The sequence below is a fragment of the Euprymna scolopes genome, chromosome 2, assembly GCF_053919585.1.
Source record: "Euprymna scolopes isolate OS-2025 chromosome 2, ASM5391958v1, whole genome shotgun sequence".
Taxonomy (NCBI): Eukaryota; Metazoa; Mollusca; class Cephalopoda; order Sepiida; family Sepiolidae; genus Euprymna; species Euprymna scolopes.
This window is the reverse complement of record NC_136483.1, coordinates 105,214,199-105,221,698: the sequence shown is the minus strand read 5'-3', so window position 1 is coordinate 105,221,698 and position 7,500 is coordinate 105,214,199. Positions and strand designations below refer to the sequence as shown.

The following is a 7,500-nucleotide window of genomic DNA, read 5'->3' as shown; positions in this document are numbered from 1 at the left end:
TTTCGAACTTTGCGAGTCTTCTAGTTGAATAGAAATCTTTATGTCAAATTAAAATCTCCACCGATTTTTAATTTCGAAAAAAAAAAAAAAGAAAAAAAAAGAAGCATCTAACGAAGGTCGGAGGTTACATCGACCGACATATCGTGGCTATAGCAACCAACATAAAAATAGTAGTCTGGATGAATCTTCATCGTAAATATTCTGAAGTGTCTGCTTTTCTTTTAATTCTTCAAAACTGAATAGTAAAAAAAAAAAAAAAATGGTTAAATGACGGCTTTTATTTACAAGAACGTCGTTCCACCATGCTTCTTCGTTTTCGCCTTCGCTTAACGGTACCAAACAAACACGGGCGTCTCAAACAACAGGTGTTCTCCTCAGATTGTTTGAGCCGACAAATCTCTTCGAAATAATCACTCAAAATAGAAAGAATTCTACCAGAAGTCAATGCTGCACTTTGAGGAATTTGAAAATGCCGTCAAAATCGAATAATGTTGGTCTCCTGGTTGCAAAATCTCCAACCATATGTCAGCGTTCCGTCGTCGTTCATCACTGATCGTGCACCATTCTTCCTCGCTTCGCCCGCCGTTAGCACCACCAGCTGTTTAGTACGCAGATCGCAGATCCTACACGTTTCCATCCCCCCCCACATCCTCTCACCCACTCCGATTGCTGCTGCCGCGGTTTCCAAGATAATAACAGTCGCAGATGCAACTCTTTATCATTATCATCATCGGCGCCTCTCTTTTTCGCGGGAGTTTGCTGAAAATGATGTAACAGCAAAACACACACACACACACACACACACACACACACACACACACACACACACACACACACACACACACACACACACACACACACACACTCACACACACACACACGCATCTTGTTATTATTATATATTGTTTTTAAAGTTGTTTTTCAACGTTGCAACAATTTTAGAATTGCCTTTATAGACGAACGTAGAGCTTAAGAATTAAACGAAAACAATTAAAACTGTACAACCATATCCGGCGTAGCAATATTGAATAATCATCCCCGTATAAAATTTGTATCACATCACCACAATCGTATAAAAGCTATACTAAATAACCATTTCATATACAAGTAATATCAAATATCCATCGCATATAAAAATAATATCAAATAATCATCACCATATAAAAATAATATCAAATAATCATCACCATATAAAAGTAATATTGAATAATCATCACGTATAAAAGTAATATTAAAAAATTATCTCATATAAAGTAATATTACATAATCTTCACATATAAAAATAATATTACATAATCACCACCATATAAAAGTAATATAAAAAGACCACCACAATAGAAAAGTAATATTACATAACCAAAACCATATAAAAGTAATATTAAATAACCATCGCCATATAAAAGTAATCTAAAATAACCATAACCATATAAAACTAATATTAAATAATCATCACCATATAAAACTAATATTAAATAATCATCCCCATATAAAAGTAATATCAAAATATCATCACATATAAAAGTAATATTAAATAACCATCACCATATAAAAGTAATATTAAACAATCGTCAACATATAAAATTAATATTAAATAGTCATCCCCATATAAAAGTAATATTAAATAATAATCACTATATAAAAGCACTATTAAATAATCATCGCATATAAAAGTAGTATTAAATAATCATCAAATATAAACTAATATTAAATAATTACCCCGTATAAAAACAATATTAAATAATCATCACCATATAAAAGTAATATTAAATAATCATCACTATGTAAAAGTAATATTAATAATCATTGCTATATAAAATAATCTTAAATACCCATTACCATATAAAAGTCATATTTAAAAAAATATAAACACACAGACACACAGATCCACCCCCATATAAAAGCATTATTAAATAACCGCCACCATATAAAAGTAATATTAAATAACCATCACCATATAAAAGTAATATTAAATAACCACCACCATATAAAAGTAATATTAAATAACCATCACCATATAAAAGTAATATTAAATAATCATCACCATATAAAAGTAATATTAAATAACCATCACCATATAAAAGTAATATTAAATAACCACCACCATATAAAAGCATTATTAAATAACCATCACCATATAAAAGTAATATTAATAACCATCACCATATAAAAGTAATATTAAATAACCATCACCATATAAAAGCATTATTAAATAACCATCACCATATAAAAGTAATATTAAATAACCACCACCATATAAAAGTAATATTAAATAACCATCACCATATAAGAGTAATATTAAATAATCATCACCATATAAAAGTAATATTAAATAACCATCACCATATAAAAGTAATATTAAATAACCACCACCATATAAAAGCATTATTAAATAACCATCACCATATAAAAGTAATATTAAATAACCATCACCATATAAAAGTAATATTAAATAACCATCACCATATAAAAGCATTATTAAATAACCATCACCATATAAAAGTAATATTAAATAACCACCACCATATAAAAGCATTATTAAATAACCATCACCATATAAAAGTAATATTAAATAATCATCATATAAAAGTAATATTTAATAACCATCACCATATAAAAGTAATATTAAATAACCATCACCATATAAAAGCATTATTAAATAACCATCACCATATAAAAGTAATATTAAATAATCATCATATAAAAGTAATATTAAATAACCATCACCATATAAAAGCATTATTAAATAACCATCACCATATAAAAGTAATATTAAATAATCATCATATAAAAGTAATATTAAATAACCATCACCATATAAAAGTAATATTAAATGACCATCACCATATAAAAGTAATATTAAATAACCACCGCCATATAAAAGCATTATTAAATAACCATCACCATATAAAAGTAATATTAAATAACCATCACCATATAAAAGTAATATTAAATAATCATCATATAAAAGTAATATTAAATAACCATCACCATATAAAAGTAATATTAAATAACCATCACCATATAAAAGTAATATTAAATAACCATCACCATATAAAAGTAATATTAAATAACCACCGCCATATGAAAATAACATTAAATAATCACCATCATATAAAAGTAATATTAAACGACCATCACCATATAAAAGCAATATTTAAAATTCACCCGGACATGTAACGCAAATTTAAATCATCATCGTAATATAAAAGCAATAATAAATAATAATTAAAGAAAAACCTTTGTTCCCCCGGCCCTCTGTGGCCCGGGCGACAAGATCAAAGTGTAGTATCTGCCGAAACAGATACTGCAAGCAAAGACCATATGTGGAAGGAATCCCACATATCAGACCTTGGTCAATGTAGGGATCACCCTACAGACCAACAGTTACTATCCAGCTTCCATTTCCCACCTCTCGAGAGCTGGTTCCCTTTTCCCTTCCCCTCCCTCTCTCTCCACAATAAAAAACGGCCTTGTGCCTAATTTGCTCAGTGGGGAAAGCAAATGAATACAACCTTTGCTTCTAAACATATTCTTTCTTCATTTAACATTGATAAATGTTACGTTAATAACAGAAAAATATTCGACTGGGATCCAAATTTAGTAACTCTTTCTCATCAGTCGAAGATGAAGAAATCTTTCTCACCTGGGAAAATTCTATTTTGCTAAGCATCAGATCCACTTTATCAATAGTGTGTCTTATTCTGTCTTCTTTGTAAGAAGTCGGTAAATACGTACAATTTTTATCTGCGGCCTTTGCTCAATTATCCAATTTTTTTCCTGTATTTTTTTTAATCCACCAAAATATACACTTTTATTTTTGCTCTTGCCCATTACCCAAAACGTATTTATTTTTTTAATGACACCATCTACCTTCAAACTCCCCTCTTACATTTTTTTTTACTGTCACTCAAGTCCCACTCCTATACTAAGAAACTGACGCCTTGTTTTCGGTGCTAAACAATCCATAAACCAATATCCCTTACCCAATTTGTATTCATCATGAAATGATATAATCCACTCCCAAATTTAATTCTTATTTCTTTTTGCTACCACTTCAATCCCACTTCCACTTAGAAAATGACCGGCTTGTTTTCGGTCCTAAACAAATCGGAAACGATGGGCGTTTTACTCCTAGAAATGTTAGTGATGGCCTTACTAACCTGTTCCTGGTTTTATTAACTTTATTTATTTTTCTTTTTATTGGGATGTTTTTTTTTAATTGTCCCAGTCCTCAACTTTTTTTTTTCTAAAATACGTTTTATGAATAAAATCGGTTTTAAACCATTAGGGATATGCTAAGTAGTACTACCCATGGAGTAAATGTGGTATTGCGGTCACTGCTGAAGTGGAAGTGATGAAACAACGGTGAAAGAATAAAAAGGAACAGTGCTTGGGCGCAGGAGTCAAAAGTTAAGACTAGAATAGCCAGAGGATGACCAACGACCCACTTTCACACACTTTTTATGACCTTGTGCCCGATTTCTAAAACTTTGCTTACCTTTAATTTACAAAATAAATAACTAAAAATAAATAACTAAATAAAATAACTCCCAGAAGACGATCTTACCAGGGATTGCTACCTTCTTTCGAAGGAGTTGGCTTTGGTTGATTGCCTGTCGCCCGAGGCGCCCCAATTCGTGAAAGGCATGCTGGTGGCACTGTACAAGTATGTTTTTCCACATCCATCTATTTAGGATGCTGGGTTTATCACACGTTAAAAAAACAAACAAACAATGTTGTGTCTTTGTCCTTGTGGGAGGAAGGCAATAAATAAGGACGCTTAATATTAACAACATTTCACGCCGGGTAGAAAGTGGGCGTTGGGTTTACACTTTCGGCATCCCCGCGACCCTCGCTTACCCATATTTCATTCTTTAATCCTCACATTCCATGAGCGATGTTTCAGGCAGAGGGGAAAGAATTGCTGTTTTCGAGGTCAGCTGAGTGGGTGGCAAATGCAGATTTCTAATCCTCTCATAGTATTTATTGTCATTCAACTGTCAACCTATCAATCACGTTAATCCTTAACCTCGATATTTAATTAAATTAATTAACCTCGATAAGTTTATGGCCTTGATAAATGGTAACTTATTGTTAAGAAACAAACAAACAAAAAAAAAAAACTCCAAATATAAACAGGTGGACACGAAGGAATGTTTTCAAATGACCATGACCTTTGAAAAAGCGCTCTTTCGCCCACATTAAAACGATCTTGTGTCACATCATATCTGGTTGATAAATAGATACGAAAAAAAAAAAAAACTAACAAAAATCTATTTTCGTTTCTGAATTTTTAGATGAGGATTGGTTATTCGTATTATTTTTAATCTTCGGACTACTGTTCTCATCTTGGGTGTCATTTTCACAGCGTTTCGGTGGATGCAACCTCCGACCTTCTCCATGTGTATCTTGTCGAATGCGTTCAAAATTCCGTCCAGATTCCCGAGTTCGACAGAAACATTGCCGAGTTCGACAAGATACACTTGAAGAAGGTCACAGGTTACATCGGCCAAAACATTGTGAAAATGAAACTCAAGATGAGAATAGTAGTCTGAAAATTCAATATGATACAAAAATCCTTTTTTTTTTTTTTTCAAGGGAGTCACCACTTATCAAGGCACAAAGGCCACTGGAGTATAAGCGTTAATGCGTGTAAGGTGGTCATTGGAATAACAATGTAGCAAACGTTAGTGATGGAAATTTGGTATAATTTTACTATTTAAGTAGACGGCTCAACAAGAACTTATTTACATTAGACTTGAAGACGACCATATTGTAATCAGCTGGAAATAGGCCAGCGGAAAATGGCTAGGAAAGAAGCTTTGTTCATAGAAATTACGTTTAGATTTTTTCTGCATTATTTTGCATAAAACGTTCTTTTTTACCTACTTGTTGTACTCCGTTCCCACGCGAGTCATTATCGTTGATTTGGCACAGTTGTAGTAAGTGTTGATCGTACCAGTCGGACATACGTCCTCGACAATCAGGCCAACAGTAGCTTTGCTGCTGTCAGACTGAGGTATAGTTATTTTCAATCCCGGGAGGACAACACTCCCAGGTTTAAACTTCTCTTTTTAAAAGGTAGTTTTTTTTTTGTTTTTTTTTTTTAATGGAAATCGTTCCAGACAAGGCATGAAGCCATTTGATGTAAAGAGCTAAGATAAACAAATAAATAATTCAAGGTTAAAAAACGAGCCAATGATGAAAGAGTTGGATAAATTCAGACCCCCCCCCAAAAAAAAAACAACAAAAAAACAGCCGTTCTTCTCCCTTTGTCAAAAACATCGCTCATAGAATGTGAGAACTAAAGGACAACATAAACGAAGTGAGTTATGAGGCTGCCAAAAGTAAACTGCACGTCCACTTTCTACTCTCCTCGGATTGCTAATCGCCTGATGCGCCCCTAACAGGGAATCTTGACATGGCTACTCACGTATTTTTTTTTTTTTAGGCCAGAATGCACTTTACTCGCTTTTCAAAACCTTAACTTAACATTTTTTTAAATTTCATGCTGAGGATGTAAATGATCATTATTAATGATGTATTCCCCAGAGTTTCAATGACAATAACAGAAACGACGACGACTCACCCTAAATTCTGCTTGTTTTTATCCTTAAATTGTTTATTGATTCCCTGCGTGGATGAAACGTGAACACCTTTGTGCAGCTTCTTTCTTTTTTTCTTTCTTTTACATGGAAAACGGGAAGTCATCACTTATCAAGGCGTGGAGGCCATCCTAGGATAAGGGTTAAGTTTTAGATGATGAGACAATATTGATTCTTGGAGCCTAAATACTTTCTTCAATAAATGATATTACCCCCCCTCTCTCTCTTTCTCTCTCTCTCTCTCTCTCTCTCTCTCTCTCTCTCTCTCTCTATATATATATATATATATATATATATATATATATAAAGGCTTCCTTCAGTATTAACAGACTATGGATACCCACTGTGAGGGTGCCTGCACGTAAAATTCTGGTGGCAAGAGTTGCGCAATATCCAACCACACCTCTCCTGAGTCGACATTGTTGAATACCAGTGGCAAATGGAGGTTCAGAACAACTGAAAACAATGCCGAGATAAGCGGAAAGCGCATACAGCGCCTAGAATTCCCAAATGGTCACCCATCTGGTAGTAGCCAGGCTCAACGTTGCTTAACTTCGGTGATCTGACGAGAACCGGTGTGTCAACGTGATTGTGCCGTACAATATATATATATATATATATATATATATATATATATATATATATATATATATATATATATATATATATATATATATATATATATATATATATATATATATATATATATATATATATATATATATATATATATATATATATATATATATATATATATATATATATATATATATATATATATATATATATATATATATATATATATATATATATTCAAACATTTTGATTGTCGAATAAAAAATTATTTCTGACTCGAAATTTCTTAGCAAATGATCAAATGATTCTGGCTGTTGAA

General features: G+C 32.1%; 1 protein-coding gene and 1 pseudogene across 50 annotated transcripts in view; one reads left to right on the top strand and one right to left on the bottom strand.

Moving 5' to 3' along the window:
* LOC145293800 (putative NADPH-dependent quinone oxidoreductase VAT1L) overlaps positions 1-7,500 on the top strand; it is a 324,545-nt gene that overhangs the window by 2,893 nt on the left and 314,152 nt on the right. The gene's annotated exons all lie outside the window — the stretch shown is intronic.
* On the bottom strand, positions 7,091-7,207 carry LOC145241642 (5S ribosomal RNA; annotated as a pseudogene).